This window comes from Pinus tabuliformis, chromosome 1_1 (genome assembly GCF_031772625.1).
Source record: "Pinus tabuliformis cultivar Carrire ecotype Pingquan chromosome 1_1, CPIR1, whole genome shotgun sequence".
Classification (NCBI taxonomy): domain Eukaryota; kingdom Viridiplantae; phylum Streptophyta; class Pinopsida; order Pinales; family Pinaceae; genus Pinus; species Pinus tabuliformis.
The window spans coordinates 968252530-968277591 of NC_142297.1; the positions used below are offsets into that span (position 1 = coordinate 968252530).

At 41.0% G+C, this 25062-nt stretch overlaps 1 protein-coding gene across 1 annotated transcript in view; it reads left to right on the forward strand.

Annotated features, from left to right (window-relative positions):
• The window catches only part of LOC149217731 (alpha-mannosidase-like), a 468321-nt gene that overhangs the window by 291137 nt on the left and 152122 nt on the right, over positions 1–25062 (forward strand). The window lies entirely within an intron of this gene.

Sequence of the window (25062 nt, forward strand, 5' to 3'; positions counted from 1 at the left end):
TTTTAAATTCGTAACATTGCCTTCCCCTTAAAAATGCTTTGTCCTCAAAGCATGGGTAATTTCGAGTGTTGCTGAAGGAAACGTTCTGACTCCCAGGGCGAATCTTCCTCTGGTAATTTCTTCCATTTGATGAGGTACTCCTTTATTGTCTTGTACCGTAATGCCTTCTCCCTAGTAGTGAGTATGCCTTTAGGTTCTAAGATGATCCTCCCTTCTTCATCAGTCTCTGGTATCTCTGTTTGGGCTTTTTGGTTTTGCCCCAGTACTTTCTTGAGATTTGATACATGGAAGGTATTATGGATTCAACACTTATCTGGAAGCTTCAATCCATAGGCTACACTACTTATTTTTTATTATTATCTGGTACGACCCATAATATTTAGGTGATAGTTTATTTTTCCCTTGTTGTTTTAATGATAATTTCTTATAAGGTTGGAGTGTGACAAAAACCCAATCTCCTTCTTCAAACTCTCTTTCAGTGAGATGTCGATCGACCTGTTGTTTCATTCTATTACGTGCCATTGTTAGATTCTCTTTTAATAAGTTAATGATTCTTTGGTTTTCTTCTAAGTGGTTTTTGATGGCTGGAACCCTAGAATCAAGTAGTGCAAAGTCCTTCCATCTGGGTGGCTCATTACCATGGAGAGCTTAGAAGGGTGTCATTTTAGCTAACGTATGGTAGGTGGTGTTATACCACCACTCCGCCAGGTGTAGCCAGTGGGTCCACTTATTTTGTTTATCATTGACGAAGTAATGGAGATATGTTTCCAAGCATTCATTCATGACCTCAGTTTGACCATCTATCTGGGGGTGATAAGTTGAACTCATGTTGAGGGATATTCCTGCCTAGTGGCAGAATTCCTTCCAAAAATTACCTTTGAACTTTGCGGCTCTATCACTTACTATAACTTTGGGAAACCTATGTAGTTTGTATATGTTTTTACAAAACATTTACGCAATTTGCTTAGTGGTGTTAGTTTTTTTGATGGCCACAAAATGGGCATATTTAGTGAGTCTATCAACTACGACAAATATCTTATCCTTACCGTCAGATGCAGGTAGTCCTTCAATGAATTCCATCTAAATCTCTTCCCATTTCTAAATTGGAATGTGTAGTGGGTGTAACAACCCTGGGGTTGGTATATTTTCACTCTCATTCCTTTGACACACATCACATTCTGCAACATATTTATGAATTTCCTTGCTCCTGCCCTTCCAATAAAATGATTGCCGGATGTTGTAGTAAGTCTTGAAGAATCCGACATGTCTAGCCACAAGCGAATTGTGAGATTCTTTTAAAATCTTCATCTTAACTTTGGATGCTCGTGTTAGGTAAATTCTAACTTTGTACCATATTATGTCATTCTTCCACTCGAAATTGGTATATTGATTGATGTTTTTAATCATAAAGTCACAATCCTCATCCTTGGCATATTTGGCTTCTATTTCATCTAGTCTTTCCGGAACAACAATCATGGCAGCACATGTTGTGTTGTCGTCATCCTTACGTGAGAGTGCATTAGCTACGGCATTCTCCCTCCCCTTCTTGTGCAATATTTCTAGGTTGAAAGCTGACAGCTTCTCCATCCACTTCTATTGTTCAGTTGATAATGTCTTTTGCTGAAGTAAGAATTGAAGAATGTTGTGGTCGGTTCGGATTGAAAATTTACTCCCAAGCAAATATTGGCGCCACTTTGATAAAGCATATATGATGGCGAGCATCTCCTTTCGGTATGTTGATTTCAAACCTTCTCGTTTATTAAGTTTCCTATTTTCAAATGCTATCAAGTGGTTATCTTGCATTAATATGGCTCCAATTCCAAATCCCGAAGCATCACATTCGACTATAAACGGTTTGGAGAAGTCAGGAGTCGCTAGCACTAGTGTGGTTGACATTACTCCGTTTAAATTCTTGAAACACTTGTCTGCTTGGTCATTCCACTTAAAAGCATTCTTCTTTAACATATTGGTCAGGGTTTCTGTCAGATGTGCATAGTTTTTTATACATCTTTTGTAATACTCGGTTAGCCTTAGAAATCCTCTTAGCTTGGATACGTTCTTGGGTTTGGGTCATTCTTTGATTGCCTTGATTTTGTTGGGATCCACTTTGACTCCTTCCTTAGATATAACATGTCCTAGGTATTCAACTTCCTTTTGCCCAAAGGTACACTTTGATAACTTGGCGTAGAACTGATTCTTCTCCAATACATGTAATACTTCTTCCAGATGCTTGAGATGTTCTTTCCATGTCTTACTGTAGACAAGAATATCATCGAAGAAAACTAATACAAACTTTCGTAAATATGGGTGAAAAAGTTCATTCATGGTTGCTTGGAAGGTGGTTGGTGCATTTGTTAAACCAAATGGAATAACTTTAAATTCATAATGCCCTTCGTGAGTTTTGAATGTTGTCTTTTCAACGTCTTCTAGTCTTACCCATATTTGGTAGTACCCTGATCTTAGATCTAATTTTGAGAAGTATTCTGCACCGTGTAGTTCATCTAGCATTTCATCAATGAACGGAATTGGAAACTTATGTTTGATAGTGATTTTGTTTAACCATCTATAGTCTATACACAAATGGAAGGACTACTCCTTCCTAACCAATACTACGGGTGCAGCGTAAGGACTTCTACTTTTCATAATGATTCCATGCTTCAATAGATCTTGTATTAATCATTCCATTTTTGTCTTGTGGTGATGGGGATAGTGATATCATTTAATGTTTACAGGTGTCGAGTCTGGTTTGACTTTGATGATGTGTTCAATTTGCCTTTTAGGGGGTAATTTAATTGGCAGACCTTGAAAAAGCTTTTCGTATTTCTGGATCAAGGATGAGATTTTTGATGGTTGGTGAGTCCCTTCTATCAATAATAACTCCAACTGTTGACATTGTGCAACGAATGTTGGGGCTCCCCTGCGAATAAGTTTCTTCATCTGCTGAGTGGAGATGACTTGAGTTGGTGGAACTTGAAACCCAAACAACTTATATTTCCTTCCATCCAATTTGAATTAAATGAATTGCTTTTGGTGATTTGTTGAATACGTGCCTAGTGTTTTTAACCATTGTATCCCTAAAATGACGTCTACTCCCCCTAGGGGGACTGTATAGAAACTGGACTCCATTTCATATTCGCTTAGTTGCAACTTGACTTTATGGCACTTTCCTACTCCATCTATTTGTTTTCCATCTGCTACCATAACTTTTAAATTTTCTACAGGGTAAGCAAAACCGTTCAATATTTTTGTGACATTGACATCTATGAAGTTGTGCATATTCCGTGAGTCTATTAGAATGATAAAGTTTTGCTTGTTGATGTGACCTTTAAGCTTTAGTGTCTATGGTTGAGCTATCCCTGTGATGGTTTCCAAAGAAATTTGTGGCATATCCTCTTCTGATTCTACATTAGGGTTTTGCATTTTCTTCATTATTCTCTTCGTTAGAGTTGTCTTCTCAAGATTCTTCTTCTTTTCTGTTTCGCAGTTGTTAAGTTTTTGCATTGCGCATTTGTGTCCCGTGTAATACTTGTCTCCACATTTCCAACATTTGCCATCCTTTTTTCTTTCGATAATCGGTTGTTGTTTTCCTTCATTGCGAATTGGTGGTGGAACATACTTGTTGGTGTTCTCTGATGATGGTTTACTTGACTTCACCTTGGAGTAACTGTTTGATTTTTCATTATTGACATATGGTGCCTTATGGAGTTTATATTTCTGTTCGATAATTATAGTTGTGTGTCTGGCATTCTCAATGATTTGGAGTTTATGTAATTTTAATTCTTCCCGAATATAATCTTTAAAGCCACAATGATACATTTTTAATAACTCTTCATCTGAAAATCCTCTTTGCCTTACTTCTAACACTTCCCATTCGTGAGTGTATTCACTCACCAATCCTTTCTATTTGAGGTGAACGAATCTCTCGTATACATCATCCTCTTCCTCGTCATGAAATATTTTCAGCAAGGCATTTTTTAAGTTTTTCCAATTGAACAAGCAACCTGTACATTTAGAACACCACCACAAAAACCAATCATAGGCTTCTGCTTCTAGATAGTTGGATGTAGTCATGACCCTTTCTTGCTCCTAGAGTAGTGGGTTTGCTAAAAAGATGGCGTCCATCTTATTTACCCATACTACGACGCCTTTATGGTCCTTACCATCATACTTAGGTAATTCGTTTTTAATTTTAAGATGGTTCCTTCCAGAAGACTTAGTATAATATTGGCTTCCTTCGAAGTGTAGTTCTAGTATTCTCGGCTGCTTGTGCCTCAAAAATCCAGGGTTTGGAGAATTTTCGTCTTCTGGGATCCGAGGACTTTGCGTGGCCGAGGGTGGATTGGCTCCTCTATTAGACTGGCTCACCATGTCTTTTATGGCTCGGATATTTTGTGCCATGTCATTTTGAGTCTTTCCAAAATCATCTTGCTTCCTTTTGACATCGTCAAGGTATTTCTGTAGCTTGTCGAGTTCTTTTTGAATTTTATTTTGAATTATCATCATGACCCATTTTGTTCTTTTTCTTCCTAGTGGACCCAATTTTTATTTATTTTTAATTATCTATATATATATATATAATTAATTAAATTTTACTAACTATAATCTAATTACTATATGATATAATATAATAGAATATACATTGGCCATGCCTGCTGACCAATGTCACAACCGTTGGTAGTCCGAACATAGGTGACTGTTGATGGCAGTTTCAAAAACCTTGGTAACAGAGATAGGAGGGAGCCGCAAAAGTATGTCAGGAGTTGTCGAATGGACGACTCGGTGGATGGATCCTACTAACGGCGATGGAGCTACACTGTCACGCCGCGAACGTGGTTTGTCAACCATCGGGGAAGCACAAAGGGGCGACAACAGGTGAGCCGGGGACGTGGACAGAAGTTGCGGAGAATAGGGGAAGATGACGGTGGGAGGCACAATGGTGTAGGGAACAGATGCAGAGGGGATGCCACAAAGTATGCACAACGATGGATGATGGTAGGGAGAAGGCCCGCAGGGCCAACGACCAGCAGGTGATGTGGTGCCCTGCTAAGCGAGAAGAATGTTGGAGCTCCGAATGGATTCACCAAAGGAAGAGATAGGTGCCTGCCCAATCTCTCTAAATCACCCGAGGGTTTTCGTCCTGAGGCTACTGCTAGAGTAGAAAACCACATTCTCAACCTCACATACAAGAAACAAAATCAATTCCAAGATGTCCTCCAATGGCCTGATCCTCCTCTTGTATAATATTTATGGACCCCTCTAGAACCTCCTATTTTATTATTATTTTAATCATGGAGCACTTTTCCCTCTTTTATTTTAATTAAAATATTCCTTTTAATGCGGGAAAATGGTAAATTAGCCATCATGTCTCCCCATGTCACTGAAAGTCTCATCTAACCATACCACCATGTAGATATTCTCGTTTTGGTTCCAACGAGCTATTACATTAAGGTGTTCTGCCACATATTCCTCCCGGAATTCCACCTTAAGCGTAATTAATTAAGTCAAGCCCACTAATAACTCAGTTTTCTAGGAGTTGTCAGAATGTGCCGAAACGAAAGGCAAACTGTGCGATGATGGAATATACCAAGCGAATGTCATCGGACCTCATAGAAACTCCTCAAAACTCCATCGGAACCCCTGATGACATAACTTGCTCCATTGACTTGGCCATCCTCCGCCCTTGAAATCCACCCTGGTTGTACTATGAAGAAGAATAAAAAATGGGGACATGACACTTGAGCAAGCCCAGGTGCACTCTTTCCAGCACCTAATTGTACCCTCTTCAGAATTTAATAAATTGGCTTAGCATCATAGTTTTGGTGCGTTTCTGTCATCTGATTTGTGTGTTTTAATTTTGTGGCTTCTGTCTATGTTTCCTTTGCATATTTACTGTAAATTTTCCCTAGGAATATTACATATGTTTGCTACAGCCATATAATTTCATCTACAACAAAGGGTAAATAACATAATAGTGGTATAAAGGCAAGCTAGCAGTCATATTTTATCATTGTTTATCATTTGTACTTATTGGACTTGCATACTTAGCATATCTTATCATTTCTTGAAGGCTGTCACAATAATTTGAGGTCTGATATATACTGCATAAGGTCTGATATAAAAATTACAGCGGTGGAAAAAAGTGTTGAAGGTCATCTAATTTCATTTTGCAATCTTTCCTTTCATCTTGCATCTTGTGAATCATGAAAAGGTGTTTTCTATTGGAATTGAGTGTATTTCTTACTGCGGAAATCATTAGTCTCTTGGCTACCCCATCTTGCATATCATTTCATTTTTGCATCTCTTGTATCATTGGCATCCATTTGTACTCTTGCATAAGCATATCTCTCATTGCATTAACAAATGCAAGTTCTCTAGTTGGTAATTATTTGATTAGATTGGCTAATCGGTTTAAAATGTAACATTGTGTATTAATGCTCTAGTTTTTCATTGCTATCATTGGCTATTGGACAAGTGAATTAATTGCTCTTAATTATTATTGTGGAATAATTAACTCTTGTGGATTTACAATCTCGATTAATATAAGTCACTCTCAAAGCACTTAATCGAGTCTAATCGCAATTGTGATAAGAAGAATCTTAAAGCAATCTAATTGTGTCCATCTCTCTCATGTATCTAATTGGCATACTGATGTTCCATTGTTATAATATTGAAGGTTGCTGATTGTGTTAAGAAGCATTGTTCTTGTCAATTTGATTGTCTATTTCATATGCATTGTTCATTGGTAATATTGGTAACATTTTTTGGCACTGTTTATTTTGAAAACTTTCTCTTGTGGTGAAGATTGTCATTATTCGTTGTTTAAGTACTTTATTGTTCCAAGTTGAAATCATAATTTATCATGAAGTACTTCATAACTTAAAATCTCACCTTAAGGAAGAGGAGGCAATTTAGGCTCAGTCAGAGTCGGAATTAGAGGATTGGGAGTACCTTCTCCCGGATCCGGGCAATACACGTGGCCGAATGACTTTATACAAACAGTCTCTTCACGTCTATTGGGTTATGAAGAGAACGCTGACCAAGGCTATGGAACAAGTGGCCATGGAAATGGCAGAATTATCCCAAGGAATTTCTAATCTGAGAAAGGAGCTAAGGAACATCCAAATCACCTTGTTCATGCAGGATAAGAAGATGGACGAAATTCAGCAGCAGTTACAAGCGAGTGGATCGGGAATCAAGAAGGAGAAGGAGCAACAGGCAGGCCCAGCGAACCAGTAGAGATAGCATGATAATTAGAGGTTTCTATAATGTCTCTCTCTAGTGATAATTAGTTACCTGTAGGACCTTTGTTATTTTAATACGCAGACAAAAAACAGCTTTAGTAGATATAAGGTTGGTGTGTATAAAGCATGGAAAGACAGAATGAGAACCTATTATTTTTGGTTGGCTATCAAAAACTTAAGGTGGTCAAGAAACCCAGTTTCCCCTCGGGGCGGGTTGAGATCACCACATGCATGTAGTGATTTCAATTTGCATTAATAGAAAAAGAAGGTCTCTCCTTAGCTTACAAAAAAAAAAAATCTCACCTTAAGATTAATCCTTCATATTGTGCACTTGCATCTTAGGTTTAGTTTTGCATTAATTAACTTACTTTCAAGTATAAGCTTGGTCAATAAAACTTTTTTAGTGGTTAACACAGTGACCTTGCAGTCATCAATGCTACAGTCTCTGCAGCGCCAAAGGCATCGAGTGGTTAGAACTTAAGGGGAGGGATCGTTAATCAGTCCATAGCTTGCTTCCCCTTGGTCTCTCTCTCACAACCTACTCTAGAGACTAGCTTGGAAACAATCAAGAGAAAGAATTTACCTAGGTAGGCATATAACTTAAAATAAACGAATATTTTGCATCTCACTTAGATCTTAGGACTTGCATCTCATTTAGTATAGTGAACCATCCTAAGGTAGCAACTATTCAAATGGTTACTTGGTAAATAATTCAATATAAAGAAGTCATTTGACTCCATTTAAGCACTGGTCTTTCAAGATAATCTAATCAAATCTCTAAACTTGCTAAATTAACCAAGTTGTTAGGTCATTCAGTTGTGTCTATCGGACTTGTTGGTTATCAACAAGTTTCTCATCGTCACATTTCATAGGGACCACCCCCATAGCCTACTAGGAGACAACTAGAATGGAGAGGGTAGCGATCAGAGTGACAACCCGTCTTGAGCGTTGTTGCACCGTCCTGAACAGTGCTTTGGTTTTCCACCTTTGGTGTATGATTCCCATTGTTTGTACTACATGCTTCCTCAAAGACATCAAATATCCCTAGTGCTTAGTGATCATTAGCTCTCCATGGATTTAAATAGATGGATTCATTGCTTTCACAATGTGGGGTTGATTCTACTTTCCTACAAGATGATATTTTTTGCATGGTTGGTGATATCCCAAGAGGATTTTGTCAAAGGCTAGGGTAGCCAAGAGTGGGATTTTTTTATTGCCATTTCACTATTTGCTAGTACTCAAAGATAGTTAAGCACATCTTTTGCGAGTGTTAATTTGTCTAGCAATTTTGGATGTTTCTTAAGGACTAGTGCTCAAGATTGCTTCAGGATAGGAGTTGGGAGAGGCCTACATTATTTGGCTATTTAAACTCTCCAGTTCATCTTAAGTTTGCAAGGATTTGGTAATGCTTTAGGATTTTTGCCTTATTTATTCTTTGGAAAATTAAGTGCAACGACATTTCTTTGTTTTCTTTTTGTCCTTTATGGTAGGATGAGGTTTGATGTCAGCTCCGAGCTAAAGGATCTTTTTTGATAAATATCAGGTTTCTGATGAGATGATTTCTTTGTTTTCTTTTTGTCCTTTATGGTGGGATGAGGTTTGATGTCAGCTCCGAGCTAAAGGATCTTTTTTGATAAAAGATGCCTGATGTTAGGATAGAACTGAGTATTCTGATTTTATTTCAACACTATTTGCTTTGAAGAAAAGTTTATATCTCCATCGTAAGAAGTGCAATTTCACAAAGAGAATTAAGGCTGGAAATGGAAGACTATTTTAAACTTTTTTTTCTGCGTGTAGAAAGTCGAAGCTCGAAATAATTGAAGACCATACAAAAATTCTGGAAGAGCGAGAGATGGAGCTATATTTGGATCGTCAATTTCAAGGACCGCAGATTCTGACTGATGCCAACTTTGCTTCTGCTGGTTCTGGGTACAGTGATACTATGTCACTCGCTCTTAGTGTTCTAACTTTGGAGTAGCAGGTGGATAACTTCAAGCATTATGCAGAACAACTTGTGAATATGTTGGGCCGGGAGAATACTAGCGAGGTAATAGCAGGAGCTTTCTTTACGTTAACCACAGGAACCAATGACTTTATCAATAATTATTATATCAATCCCAGTACAAGAGCACATTATACTCTTGACCAGTTCCAGGATCTTCTCCTCCAGTCTCTCTCGAAATTTACCTAGAATATCTACAAAGAAGGTGCCTCTTTATTTGGCCTCATCGTTCTTCCATGTAACATATCAACTATTTTGTCGACATGCCTGTGGATGTAAAGAAACAAGGCATACCAGAGGATCGGCTGCAGTTGCTGAGAGATGTTAGTGGGGCTTTCAGACCTGGTATCCTCACGGCCTTTGTTGGAGTTAGCGGAGCTGGTAAGACTACTTTGATGAACGTATTGGCCCGGAGGAAAACAGGGGGCTACATAGAGGGCAACATTAGTATATCTGGTTATCCAAAGAAGCAAGAAACATTTGCGAGGATTTCAGGCTACTGCGAACAAAACGACGTTCATTCACCTCATGTAACAGTTTATGAATCCCTCATTTATTCCGGATGGCTTCGTCTCCCAGCCGAAGTTGGTTCAGAAACCAGGAAGATGTTATTCATGGGTGAACCAACTTCAGGATTGGATGCCCGTGGAGCAGCCATTATCATGAGAACAGTGAGGAATATCGTGGACACAGGGCGGACCATTGTTTGCCCTGTCCATCAACCCAGTATAGATATCTTTGAAGCCTTCGATGAGTTATTTTTGATGAAACGAGGGGGGCAGTTGATCTACGCAGGGCCACCCCCACGACGCCAATATGCCCGGATCCATCCAAATACGTATTTTGGGATGCTTTCCATCCGACCAGTAAAACTTACAGTATCGTCGCTAGAGACTTATTCGCTCAGAGCCTTCCTATTCTTGCCTAGCACTATATCTATGCACAAGTCATGCAGAACCAGAAGAGTGTTTGAGGGAATGAAATACTAAAGAAGATGTGCATTGGTGATCGATGGGACACATGGCATCCAATAAAACTAGACATTGATGTATAGAAAGACAAATAAATAATCACTATGTGCCATATTAGTGCCTTATTAGAAAGAGAGAATCTCTATGTGCCATATTAGTGCGTTATTACCTGCCAAACGTCATAACGTTCCATAGTATGGTTTCAATGACAAGTTTAATAAAACTATATATATTAAAAAAAAAAAATTTAAAAAAAGTTAGAATATATATATATATATAAAATTAAGAGGAAAAAGTATTATTATAAAAAAAAAAAATATATATATATATATAGAGTTACAAAAAAAATTAAAAAAAAAAAAAAACAAAACAGTATTATTAAAAAATATATATAAAAAAATAAAAATAAAATAAAATAAAATAAAAGAATATATACAAGGAAATAGTACTGATAAGCTACAGTTGAATTGACGACGAGACGACAGACACTAAGTGAAAAAAACCCCTAGCATTAAAGCTTTGAGGACAAAGCTTCTGAAAGAAAAGGCTATGTTATGAATATAATTCATAACAATTAGATAAATAAAATAAAAATAAATATTAAATAATTAAATATTATTTAGGTTAAATAGTCATTAAATTCCCCGGATGCGGGTGTCATCGAGCTAGGACATGGAGAGCCACATGCCCAGCATGGGCTGCCACGTGATGATCAGAGGACTTTAATGCCTCTCGCCGCCGAGACATTAAGCCGGGAGACGCATAATGGTAGCCTTAATGAAGGCGCTGGAGGCGATGGCGAGCCTGCAGAGAGCATTCAATGCGGGCAAGTTCCAAGGGAATGTTAATGGGTTTAAGAATGATGGAATGTTGTTGTGCGGGGCTCAGAGCGCCGAGAAAGCTACTCAGATCTCTAAGCGAAGATGCTGTGATATTGATGCTGAGAGCTCGGACGAGGTTCGCTCCATGCTTGTTTTTCCTAGTCTTTGTCTATGCTCAATTGAGCTCTGCCTCGAGCCAATTTGGGGACGGCAATCAATTGGGAGGGAACGCAGTAACAACAGGCCCTCCTCTGCTCTGGAACAAGATAAGGAAGCTGCGGATACCATGGTGCGACTGCGTGAAAGGATGCCGTGTAGAAGAGGCTCAGGGCGTGGTGAATCTTCACGTCCCCCTGCAGCGGATGTTCACCATCACTGCTGCTGCTGCTATTGTTACAGAAGGGCGGGAGCTACCCCAATTCCAGTCAGTCAGTTTCTGGAGGCTGGCAGCTCCAATGATGGAGTGCCCATGCTCCCAGCGTTTGGCTCAGTCATTTTTACCCTGGGCAGCTCCAGGGACAATGCTGGCATTAATGCACACATCTCAGTTCTGTTTACCAAAATTCCTGAGGAGAATGAGGAAGTATCGCAACTGGTCCCTGCTGAGGAACGTCCAGAGGGCAATAGGGGGAAGCGCCCAATGGGGGAGCCATCAAATGAAGAGGGTAATTCAGAGAGGGAGCCTCAGCAAGCCCCCACCCGAACTCAAGAACAAGCGCCGCCAGCCCCCGCGCAAGATCCCATGGCAGTGTGGGATGGCATCCCAGAGGGACAAGGCTGGTGCAGAATCCTTGAAGAAAAACCAGAGGAGTAACTCCCAGCGGCACTCCCTCGCATTTGCTTCCTACTCTCAGGTCTGGTACGAGGTCTCGGTTGGTATCTGGTTTATGTCTTATGTCTTTGTTTGTTTCCTTTCTGTTCTGGGTCATGTTCGCGACTACTATAGTCTTTCTGTTCTGGGTCATGTTAGCGGCTACTATAGTCTTTCTGGGTCATGCGTCTTTTGTGGGATGCCCCTGCGTGGGCCGTTTTGGTATTACATGGAAACATCACCGTGTCATGTGTACTGGTCTAAACTGGAAATATTGCCCTGCGAGGGAGAATTCTGAGTCTGATAGAGCCACCCAAGGAGCCACAGTTGGCCCTGGGCAGCCAGTCTTTTGTGAATGTAATGTTTACCTGTATATAATAATATAGATTAGTTAGTGTTGCCGAGAAAAAAAAAAATAGTCAATAAATTAATTGAACATGCATGTCTAAAAGACATGCCCATTCACGAAAGGTCACTTGCTGAGGTATAAAAGCAGGGCTTCATTGTAACATCTTATATCATCTTGTACATTTTTATATATAATAAATTATTATTTAAAATACCTCGTGTATTTTTACATTCAAGTCTCCAAGCTATCAGTTTTCATACTTCAATAATAGTTTTGTTGCTACATCCTCCATTTTGTTGAACTTTCTGTGGACCGCCTTTGATACATTAAAACAATATCAATCCTTTTCTATAAAATGTAAACCCTCTAGTGCAACTCCTTACATTTGGATGTAGTATTCTATGTTTAATGTGGCTAAAATGTTATGTAAATGTTGATTACTTGGTGCTCACAAGTCCTTAATAAGTGAAATATTGTGAAGAGTGTATGACCATTCTATGGATTCTAATAGGGCACAATAAGGATATGTTTGATTGAAAGTTTTTTGTGTTACATATACCACTTGGAAAAAATTTAGTTACAAAATTATTGGAAGGATAAAATGTATTAAAATGGCCCTGAAAGGGCAGTGAATTTTTTGATAAGCTAGTGTACCATGAACATGATGTGTCTCAGAAAAGATTATTACTTAAATATAGGGATTCCCACCACCAACATTTGTCCTCAGATTAATGTTGAGGAATGGGTCTAAGATTTCCATAAGCAAATAAAGTTAATTTTTTACAACATTTCCTTGTTTCTATGATATTATCAATTTTGCCCAATTTTGTCTTATTTCGTACTTGCACTTAGGAAAAGTGGGTTTAGGGGTCTTACTTTAATTTTGGGGTTAAGAAAAGGCCCAAACATTAGGAGAAGGGGAGAAAATCAAATTGTTGGTGGTAATTGGGGGCCACTCATGGAGAAATATGGGCCCATAGGAAGTACGTACTCATTGGAGGGAAATTGGTGGGGGCAAGTCGATGGCTAGGCCACATGGGAAATTGGGAGGCACTTTGACAAAAGAGGAAGAGGCAATCACTTTTGGACATTCTTGATCATTTGAGTTTTCTCTTAGACTAGCATGCTTGAGGTGAAACCAAGTCTGCATGTAATATTCCCAGTTTTGTGAGCATGAGAATTTTGCCTAATTTTGGTGATATTAATTAAAGGGGCAAATATTATCCTGGAGAAAGGTGGCAAGTATTATTTTATTGGAGATTGGCAGCAAATTATTATTTTGTTAAAATGGAGGCAAAATTCACTTCGTGGAAAATGCCCCCCACCAATAAAATAATAATTAAACAAGGAGTCTAAAAGCATGGGGAGGGATTATAAAAGGAGGATGGACTCATTTTCTAATCATCTTTGACTATTACATTTCACCTTTAATCTTCTCTTGAGGTTGTTTAGCACAAGAAGAAAAGTGTTGTTTAGCACCATAAATTCCAAGTGGAATTCCACCCTCATTTCGGAGAACTTCGAGTGTCTCCCTAGTGAGGTAATTTTGGAGTCGAATTTAGGGCTTTCTTTGAGCTTCATTGCAGGAGTTTTCCCAGCTATGCACATTTCTTGGGCGTGGAAGGAATTCGTGGCACATCATTTGGAGCAGCTATAGTTGGTTGGAGACTCCAAGATTTTGTTGAGACAATCTTCATAGTTAAGTTCGGAGATTTGGATCATTTTGTAGGGTAGCAAGTGACATCAAAATTTGGGACGAATTCCCCCTCATTTTGATAGTGCGCAAAGCTCATTGGGATATGACATTCAGGTATCCCTCTCCTTTTGGGAGTTCTGTGAACTAAGAGACATGCACAAATTAGTTGGAATTGAATGGAATTACACAGGGATGAGGAGGAGGATCAAGGAAAAAGAAGAAAAATTAGTTGAAGGGGCCATGGTTGGCAAGGAGACAGTTGGGCATACACTCGTTGAAGAGATGTCGACCGTTGATGAGGTACTTGGTGTTGTGTCCAAGTTTTCAGGTGACAGCAAGGCACATCGTATTGGTGAGGTGCCTGGAGACATATCCACCTTTGATGAGGAGCCGATAGGTATAGAGGTATCCAGATCTGTGACAAAGTTTCTAGACGATAGCTACCTATCACTGATTGTTGAGGATGTTATGCATGATGAGCTAACTGTGGAGTGGAAGTTAGTGGCTCATGTTGAGCCTATGGTGGAGGATGAGCAGTCATCCTTGGAGTCAAACATCAATGAGGAGCATTTATGTGCCTCGGTATCCAACAGAGTTGTCATGCTTTCAGACGATAGTCCCCTTCAGGCATACATCGATGGGGCTTCCAACATTATTCGGCCACCTCCTCGTGTTGTTGAGAGAGAGTCCGTGTTACCCAGGAAGATTACATGGTTTGGCCAAAGTAGCGAGATGAGGTGAGATGAGTTGCACAGGGTGCAACATTTGCAGGATGGAGGACTTTCTCCGTGTCTGGTTGTTTGTGCATTCGATCCCTCTCTCGGGGTTGGATGGTGAGATATATTGAGTTGGTATCTAGTGGAGTTGGCTAGGAGGTTAGATGCATCCATGGCCATAGAATAGCGTAGGCTATGGATTACCAGAGAGGCTCGAGGGCCAAACTGTTGTTGGAATCCAAGTGGGATTCTCCATCACATCGTGGAGTCGGTAGGTGATGGTAGTAGCTGCATGATGGGCTTAGTGGCTATGTGTAAACACCTTTTCATATCCCCTTCAGAGTTCCTAATAGCACTAGTAACAGGATGGATTGACAGAGGAGCAGGAAAAGTTCCTAAGTTGTCATGGCATGTTGGGTGCACATGGGATTGTAAGATGATTAGCCTACTTTGGCAGGAGTTGGTAGGAGGAGGTGGCATCGACAGGCCACCAAATAAGGTATTGTATGGAGACCATGCTCTCTCACTGGTATATTAGACACAGGAGCTATTGAGGATAGGATTAGTAGTGTCATTCACGTTAGCATGTGAGGAGTTAGGCCGCTTAGGTTTATCTAGGGAGATGAAGAGATATAGTTCACACAGTGGAGGGCTTACTAGCAGAGTGGTGGATGTGTTGGTGCATGTGGGGTGGAATATGATACAGGATGGTTCGACAGTAAGAAGTGGTACCCATGGGTGCACAGAGATATGCTGCAGAGTCCAGTGTTATGCAAAGGGATGTGAATTAATGCATACAGACCCAATTTTAGACCCTAGCATCCAGTGTTGTATAGAGGTATGTAGTGATGAGCAATGGCTTGCAGAGGAGCATGGAGATGCGTGGTTGTTTGATGTAGCATGTTGGTTTGCATTGAGCGACTCACATCACATTGAGTACACGCAGGGAGTGCCAGGTACAGTGACACAAGCAGGATATGGGACGGTACAGGATGGTATAGCAGTAGCACGAGATATGTAGTGGTGTATAGGGATAGGCCACAGGGTACAGTGCCAGGTCAAGGAGTACAGGGATACTCAGTGGGATGCATGGGCATATGGTGCTGCACAACGAGGTCTTGGAGGATGGCCTCTAGGGAGACTTATGGACGGGGACACCGGGCATGCCTTTGCGTGTAGTTCACCCAAGATTGATGGGGATGCAGATGAGTGATGCTCGATGGTATCCATGGGAATTCGCACGCATGTCCCTCTTATTCATCACTTATAGGCACATACAATTTGGTTGTTGTCCTTTGACACTCTGGGCGTGAGCAACAGGGGACAGGCAACTCACCCGAGATATTAGGATGATACTCAACGCACTAGGAGAGAGACTTCTCAGCGATGGAATTGGGTCGGTGCGCGAGTTGATAGCCACAGGTTGGGGGATGTGGTGATCATCTGTAGGGGTGGCATATAATTCATTAGGGAGCCTACTCCTTGGGGGCTGGTCATGAGGGAGACATGTGTCACTCTTTCCACAGTGCATGTTAGGACCATGCATGAGCAGAGGATACCATGTACGACTAAGGTATCTTTCTATTATGTGTCTGACCTCCAGACATTGTATTGTCACGTTATCGAGAGGGAGGATGGCAGACTCAGTGGTGATGGTTGGAAGGAACAGGACGGGTTTGCATACAATGAGTCGATTATGAGTATCAGATACCCATCTATTGGCTGCCTTCAGGGGGTAGTTATTTAGCACAAGTGGCTTCCAACAATCATCAATTCTACGCAGTGGTAGGCACATGGTAGTTTAGCATGCATCAAATTAGTGCATGATATATGGGTCTTATATGTTGGTTGCATGCAGGGAATAGGGATGAGGCACAAAGAGATTCTAGCAATTGTTAGAGCTATGTTGCAACAGGTCTGGCTAGGGGATCTAGGGATTCAGTTGGTTGACAGACCACTCCATCTTGTGAGGAGAAGGACCATAGCAGAGGGTGATCTAGCTCACTTTGGGGTTGACACATGGGGGATCACTAAGGCCTCCATTGTTTGGCGAGGCAGGTTTCTTCAGTTGCAGCTTAGGATCGAGACTAGCAATGGGTGGGTAGATATTGACATCATAGAGACACCTAGGCAGGATGAGCTTGGCCTTCGTCGATATTTCACCTCCAGGTTTCAAGAGAGGAGCATTCTCCACAGTTAAGGTCGAAGATTTGGATCATTTTGTAGGGTAGCAAGTGACGTCAAAATTTGGGACGAATTCCCTCTCATTTTGATAGCATGCAAAGCTCACTAACTCAAATCTGTGTATGAGCAAGAGGTAGCTTCTTTTCGAGGAAATTTGGGTTGGAGAAATGAGGCCATTTCCGAAGGGGATCTTTGCAGGACTTTGGGAGGTTTTCAGTGGCATAATTTGGTCATCCTACAATAGTTCCATTCTCTGGGGCATTTTCTAGCCAAATTGGGTAATTCACACTTGTTGGGGGTCACTTGAGGTTAGTGGATTCAGCGCAAACCCTTATTGGGTTTTTGTGGGTCTGGTGAGAGGAGGCTAGGATTAATTTTACAGAATTTTCTGAGCACTTCTGAGGGCAGAATTCCTAGTTCAACATAAATTATTGGAGGAGGGCACAATTTATCTCGGAACCATTTCCACCACTTGAGTGCATGAGATATTTATGGGCTTTGTTGGAGCTGATGTGGAAAGTCTACATTTAATTTTGCAGAATTTTTGGACTAGATTTGAGGGTCAAAATCTCAATTCACCTACAACACTAGTGGCAATCATTTATTGGGACAACATAGAGGTTTTTGGTGGAGTTATTCCAATACTTGGGCATCACAATTCCAACTTGGGTTTCACCTAGCTTGTTGTGGCAAGTCCAGGTTCCTATTCCATACTTATTGTACTTCATTTTTCTCAAAATAAATAAAATGGCTTAGAGTTTTGGTGCATTTCCTCGTGTTTTGATTTCTTGTGTATGTGTTGAATTTCCTAGTTGTTGTTATAGTGCATGTTTCTGTTATTCACTTAATATTTCCATTAGGAATATTAAACTGCAAGTGTTGTTGAGCACAAGAGGTTTCCAAGCGGAAATCTCACCCCTTGCTTTGGTGGACCTCGAGTGCCAGCCCAAGGAGGGAGTCTAATTCTTTTCATATTGATCCAAGAGCAGCATAGTGGGAGTGCGGAGGAGTTCCATCAGGAACAACATAGGGACTGCGTTGTCCTTGTTAGTTCCACACATGGGACTTGAGGAAGAAGGGAGTTTGGGGTTGAAATTTGTGGGGAGTCCGGGAAGGAGAATTGTTGGGCCATGTGGCAGCTCGTGGTTGGCCACCATCCTAACCAATAAGATTGCGCCAATTGCACCCATAATAAAACGACACTTGTTAGCACCTCATTCGCCGAAATATACCGTTGACCGGTCAAACTGCGCAATCAAATTTGCCACCTCAGCACCCAGCCAGAAGTACAGATGCACAGTCAATAGTACGGACTACTGACTAGGTTGTCTTGTTTTTTTAAAATTGCTTGTTTGGGAAAGTGGAAATAACTTGTTTTTGGAGTCATATGGAGTTCGTTTTGTGTGAAACAAGTTGCGTCCAATTCAGGATGTTGAGCACTACACGGTTGTCTAGGTTGCACACCAATCTGACAACTTTGAATTTTGATCTATTTTTTGAGCACCTAATCATTCTTCCTACTGGAAGCCTTTTGGATCCCAAAAGATCACTTTCAACTGTTCAACAAGTGATGGTACAGTTCCCTCACCTTTCCAAACTCAATCCATTCATCACTGACTTGGAACTTGTGATCTACACGATGCTTGTTGTGCCTTGCTTTGTGCTTGCCTTTGCTCTTTTCAAGCTGATCTTGCACTGCTAGATGTACCATTTGGATTCGTTCAATGAACTCTTTGGCTTTGTCCATGTTAATATCAGTAGCAACATCCTTCTTACCAAGATGATACAACACATTATGATTCAAATGGTAAACAAATTCCTTTACTTGGTTCTTTTGACTCAAGCTTGAATGTACATCTTGAAAGTATGTATTTTGCTGAACATAACTTTCATGTAAAACAAAATGACGCTTGAGGAAAGTAGTTACAGAAACATTAGGCCTAGAATGTACATCAACAAACTTGTCGCTTATACCTTTCTTATTCCTTTTAACCAAGTGGAATAATAGAAGAAAACCCATCCAATGAAAGTGCCTTTGTCGTTGCAACTTAAACACTGCACCACTGAAAATTTCTGAATGAAATGAAATGGGCTTATTGTTGAAATTTCTAAGTCTATCCGTTTAGAAATTTAATCTGTATTCTTCTGGTTTATTTCTTCTACTTGTTAATTCTGAACAAGTTATTTGAAACATATAAATAATGAAATAAACACAATACAGTCTCAACATCTACAGATCAATCACTGAAAGAAAACAAACACACAAGTGGCACTGTTATTTTTGGCCAATCGTCCCCCGGAAAAGCCCGATGCAGGAAAATCGGTGCAACTATTCTGAGGGTTTATTATTATGCAGTATTTCCTTGAGTACAAATGGGTGCCAAACTGGCTCACCCGACAGAGAAAAACAATTGGCAGTAATACCTCTTTATTCTGAAAAAGATATTCAGAAAAATTTTCCCAGGAAACCCTCTCCAACAACTTTGAAGCACTGCGTCAACCTCCTGCTGCTCTGCGTCAGCCTCAAAACCCTCTATGTCAGCCCTCTAAGGCACTGCGCAGCCTTTGGGACCCTCTGCGTCACTCTTGCTGCCCTCTACGTGGATGACGCAAGCCCTTTTGCCTCTGCACTGTCTCTGCTGGGCTCTGTGTGGCCTCCTCTGGCTACTGCTTCTCGCTCTTTGCCTCTGCGCTGGTCTCTTGGTACTATCTCTGCCTCTCTGTCCAATACTCATTGCCCCTCGCTGTTGATCACTGATTCGACTTTTATTAGCAACCCCGCTCTAGCAAATCGAATGAATGATCACTCTGGTGTGTTCTCCAACTGACCCTCAAGCCTCCTCTTATACTTTTCTGATTCGTCCTTCGACGGCCGAGATTAAATCTCTAATCAATGGATAAGATTAAGTTTGGCTTGATCCATGAGTTTCAGAACCTTCTAACCCAGTTTTATAGTAATACCCATTAATATTTTATTTTTCCTAAATTTAGACTTAAGAACTTCACTAAAAATATTAATTATTTTAATTTCTCGCAAACCGTTTAGAATCTTCCCAAACCATTTCTGGGTCTTGGATATCTCATGTGCTTTAGCCTCTCCACAAATTTTCATGGCTAGAGCACATTCGATGCTACCCCAAATCAACATTCCTTCTTAGCGAGGGTTGTGCTTTAGTAATACTCCACACTGAGCATCAGTTTGATTATATGGCATTGGTACCTGTGATGATGCTAGGCCTCCCTACCCAACATCGTCTGCACTACTACATCCTATACTGCTGCCCATGCCCCTGCCACTACCACTGCTGCATTCGTATAGCAGCTCCCTCTGCATCTATGCTGTTGCTGGTCCTTTCTCCCAACACTGCATCTGCACTGCAACTCTCTTTCATCATGTTGCATCGTGCTACTGCACTGCAACTCAGTTATTGAGAAGTAAGTAACTGATCCACCCAACTACTGACATCCCTGTCAGGCTAGAAACACTCCCAATGTTGAAGCTCCCTCTGCCACTAACAAGTGCTCCCTCTACTGACCTCTGCGTTGCTGCAACAACTCCCTGCATCTCGCACCGTTGCAAACCTCTCTGTGCCATCCTGCACTAGTGTAACACTCTTCGTGCCTGTTGCACTATTGCAGCTTGCTAGCCTCACACTGCCTGGGGACTCTTGCACTGTAGCACTCTTCGCCGCTTCATCCGCATCTGTCTCTACCGACATCCACCAGTCTTGCTACTCTCTCTTCGGGGTTCCCGTAGCAAGGTATAATCCAAGAGGTTGGGTACCTCAAGGATCTTGCCCCTCATCACTTGTAGTCCTCCTGACTACAGCTCAATGTCACTCCACCTCTTCTCTAGAGGTACATGAGCACTCATGGCACAATCGTCATCCTCCTCGACCTCCTTCTCTGCCTTCGTTGGCACTGCCTTAGAGTTAGACGCCTCTCCCTTACTCTTCTTCTTCGGACACTAGTTCGCATAATGACCCAGTTCCCCATAGTTGAAGCATTTGACCTTAGAGAGGTCCTTTTTCTTCCTCTTCTCCTACTTTCCCACAGATGCCAGAGCTGCATCCTCTTCCTCTTACTTCTTGATCCAGACTCCTTTGTTTCTACTTCCTGTCTTGCTTAGCCGTCTGATCTCTTCTTGGCAAAGAACCGCCCACAATTCTTCCCAATCTGGAAGACTCACCCTGCCCAGTATGCTATGGAAAAATGTCTCACACTCCTCGGAGACTGCGTTTAGTGCGGTCCTCACCATCAACTCCTGATCCGGCGTGGCCCCTAGGGAAGTCAGTTGGTCCCGGATCTCCTTCAACCGACCGAGGAAGTGATCTATCTACTCCCCCTTCTACATCTGGTATGATCTCAACTGATTCTCAAGTAACATCTTCCTCTGCACGGAAGTATGCTGGTACAACGTCTTCAAGGTGTCCCACATTTCCTTTGCTGTATCCTTCTCGGCAATATGTTGGACCACATGATCCTTGACCCCATCAAGGATGATGCATTTTGCCTTGGCCATTGCCTCGTCGTACTTCTCATTATCAGCCGGATCAACCAGGATCGCCATTGTTCTCAAGGTGAAGGCCTTGATACGATGTCTATCTAGAAAGGATAGGATCCTGGCCTTCTAGACCACAAAGTTGGACACCTCGTCCAGCCTGTCCTGATCCCTCAGCCCATTCATGGCCATCTCTCTGCTCTTTTGTTGACTCCTCCGAGTCTCTCTACTTCCCTCTGGAAGTTCTCTCTTCGACTCCTGTTGAGTCTCTCTACTTCTCGCTTGGAAGTTCTCTACTAGACTCCCTCTGAGTCACGATTTCCCTTCTGGAAATCCACCTACCAATCGTCAAGTTGCACCTCTCCGATCTTTTGTGCTCCTGCAAAACTGATCCGGATTCCTTGGCTAGAAATCTGCCTCAGTAGCAACTCCCTCTACCTTGGTTTTGCCCTGTTAGGTACTGTTCTGCCCATAGTACCCCACCATCTTTGCTCTCGCAAACTGCCCACAATTTCCTATGCCCCAACAACTAAAGGACTGAGCCTCTAGGCTCTGCGCCATCCCAGTACTGGCAAAACAACTCCCTCAGTCAACTGCGTCAACCCTCCTAGTCTCTGTGTGGCTCTGCATGAGCCTCTTTCTGCCTCCTCAACCTCTACACTGACCTCTCTCTAGCCCAGACTGATGACACAGTCTCTCTGCGTCAACCCTTTTTTTATCGCTTTTTGCAAGGATCAACTTCTGTCACTCGGGACAGTTGATTCTGCTGCAAATGCTCTGCTTAGCTGATGCCTTCAGCTCTCCTATGATTTGCAACCACGCTTTGATACCATGTTGAAATTTCTAATTCTATCCGTTTAGAAATTTAATCTGTATTCACTTGGTTTATTTCTTCTACTTGTTAATTCTGAAAAGTTATTTAAAACATATAAATAACGAAATAAACACAATAGAACCTCAACATCTACAATCAACAGCTGAAAGAAAACAAACACACACGTGACACTATTATTTTTAGACAATCGTCCCCTAAAAAACCCAATGCGAGAAAACTAGTGCAACTATTCTAAGGGTTTATTATTATGCATTATTTACTTGAGTACAACTGGGTGCCAAACTGGCTCACTCGACAAAGAAAAATAACCGGTAGTAATACCTCTCTATTGGGAAACAAGTATTCAGAAAACCCGTCCCACGAAACCCTCTCCAGCAACTCAGAAGCCCTGTGTCAGCCTCCTGCTCATTTGCGTCAACCTCAGAACCCTCTGCATCATCCCTCTAAGGCACTGTGCAGCCTCTGGGACCCTTTGCATCATTCTTGCTGCCCTTTGCGTGGATGACGCAGGCCCTTTGGCTTCTGCATTGTCTCTATTGGGCTCTGTGTGGCTTGCTCTGGCTACTGCTTCTCGCTCTCTGCCTCTGCACTGGTCTCTTGACACTATATTTGCCTCTTTGTCCAGTACTCACTGACCCTCACTGTTGATCACTGATTCGACTTTTATTAGCAACCCCGCTCTAGCAAATCGAATGAATGATCACTCTGGTGTGTTCTCCAACTGACCCTCAAGCCTCCTCTTATACTTTTTTGATTGGTCCTTCGACGGTCGAGATTAAATCTCTAATCAATGGCTAAGATTATATTCGGCTTGATCCGTGACGTTTGGAACCTTTTAATCCAGTTTTATATTAATACCCATTAATATTTTATTTTTCCTAAGTTTAGACTTAGGAACTCCATTAAAAATATTAATGATTTTAATTTTTCCCAAACCGGTTAGAATCTGCCCAAACCATTTCTAGGTCTTGGAGATCTCATGTGTTTTAGCCTCTCCACTAATTTTCATGGCTAGAGCACATCCGATGCTACCCCAAATCAACACTTACCACATTGTATAAAGACTGCGCCCATGGCATAGTCACATACATCAACCTGAAACTCAAATGAATTTTTCAAGTTTAGAAGAACAAGTATAAAGACTGAATTGATCTTTTGTTTCAAAGCAGGAAATGCCTCTTGTTTTTTCCTCCCCATTGGAAGACCTTTTGCACAATTGCCAAAGAATGAAAATGAGCTACATTAGAAGTAAATTTAAAAGAAAAATTCCTCCTTATTGGGCTGCTCCCAAAAAACCTCTTATACAAATGACTATCTTCAACATTGACCAATCCATATTGGCATCAACCTTGGAGAGGTCTAATTTTAGCTCACCTTCTCCAATATTATGGCCCAAGTACATCAAAGAATTTTTATCCAACATATACTTTGACCTCTTCAATAACAAATGTTCCTGACATAAGACATCAAGTATTTCTTTCTCACACATGACATGTTCATAATGAAATTTTTTGAAAATGAAAGTGTCATCCAAGTAGACTAACATGTCTAGAAATGGATTCAATACATCTTTCTTGATATGCATGAAAGTAGTAGGAGCATGGCAAAGACCAAAAAGGATAACAAGCCATTCAAACAAACCTTGCTTGGTTTTGAATGTTGTCTTCCATATGTCTCCTTCAACAACTCTACTTTGATGATAGCCACTTCTTGAATCCCATTTAATGAAATGCTTTCCATTCTTCATGGGCACCAAAACAATAGGTGCACCACATGGTGAAGGAGATGGTTGGATGATCATTTTGTTCAACAATCCTTGGATTTTCTTTGTTATTTCTGCACTTTCCCTTCTTGACATCCGACGCATGTCAATGTTAGAAAGAAGACACTTTTGCTGCAATGGTATTTCATGTTGGATTCTCCTCTTGAAAGGAAATCCCTTTGCTTTATGAAAAACCTCATCATCATGGTTAAAAACATCAGCCAAATCAGTTTTCAATTTTGAATTACAACCATCAAACGCTTCATAATCAACATCAACATTGGGTTTGATCATAAGAAGCACTAAATTCTTGCTTGAATTCACTAGTCTTTTCATTTTCCCTGCATTAACTAATGAAAGATTTCGTTTCTTGCAATGAACAATATACTCCACACCATCTTTGAACAAGTGGTAATTGTTTTCATGACGATAGAAGATTGCTTTTCTATCATAGAGGTAAGGACTACCCAAAAACCTTCCTGATATATCAAGCAGTACAACATCTAATTCAACTTCGTCAATGAAGTTTGTTGTGATTGCAAACCAAAGAATACATTTTCTTGTAACCTGTAAATTTGTGTCCTTGCATATCCAACCCAATGGATATGGCTTGGGATGTAAAATGGTTTCAAGATTAAGTTTTTTGACTAAATCATCAGATATCAAGTTGGCTTGAGACCCACTATCAAATAGTGTGTCAATTTTTGTATGTTTTGAGATTACCCTTACATGAAATAATTCAATCCTTGTTTCTTCATTTGGAGTACTAGTGTGACAATTTTATATACTCGTGCTAGCAATGAATTCTTTTCCCTTCACACCTGTCGACCCTACCTCCTACACCTGCCTACATGTAATATTCCTAATTAGCCATGGCTGATTGGAATATTCAATTTTGTTCAGATTTTGCCTTCTATAGTTAATTGTAAATAAAAAAAGTGAGGATGGGGGACATAACTCACTTTTAAAATAAAAAGTCACTTCTTAGTAGCACAACATTGTAACTTAAAGGGGAGCCAAGGGGGCCAAAGGAGGACGCAGAAATGGAGCCCACGCAGACACATGGAGAGATTGCGCAGGAGGGAAGGAACATGTGGCAAGAGGGGAACCACGCAGGAGGAGGTGAGCCTTGGGATTGAGAGAGGCGAGGGCTATAATAGAGAGAGGAGCCCC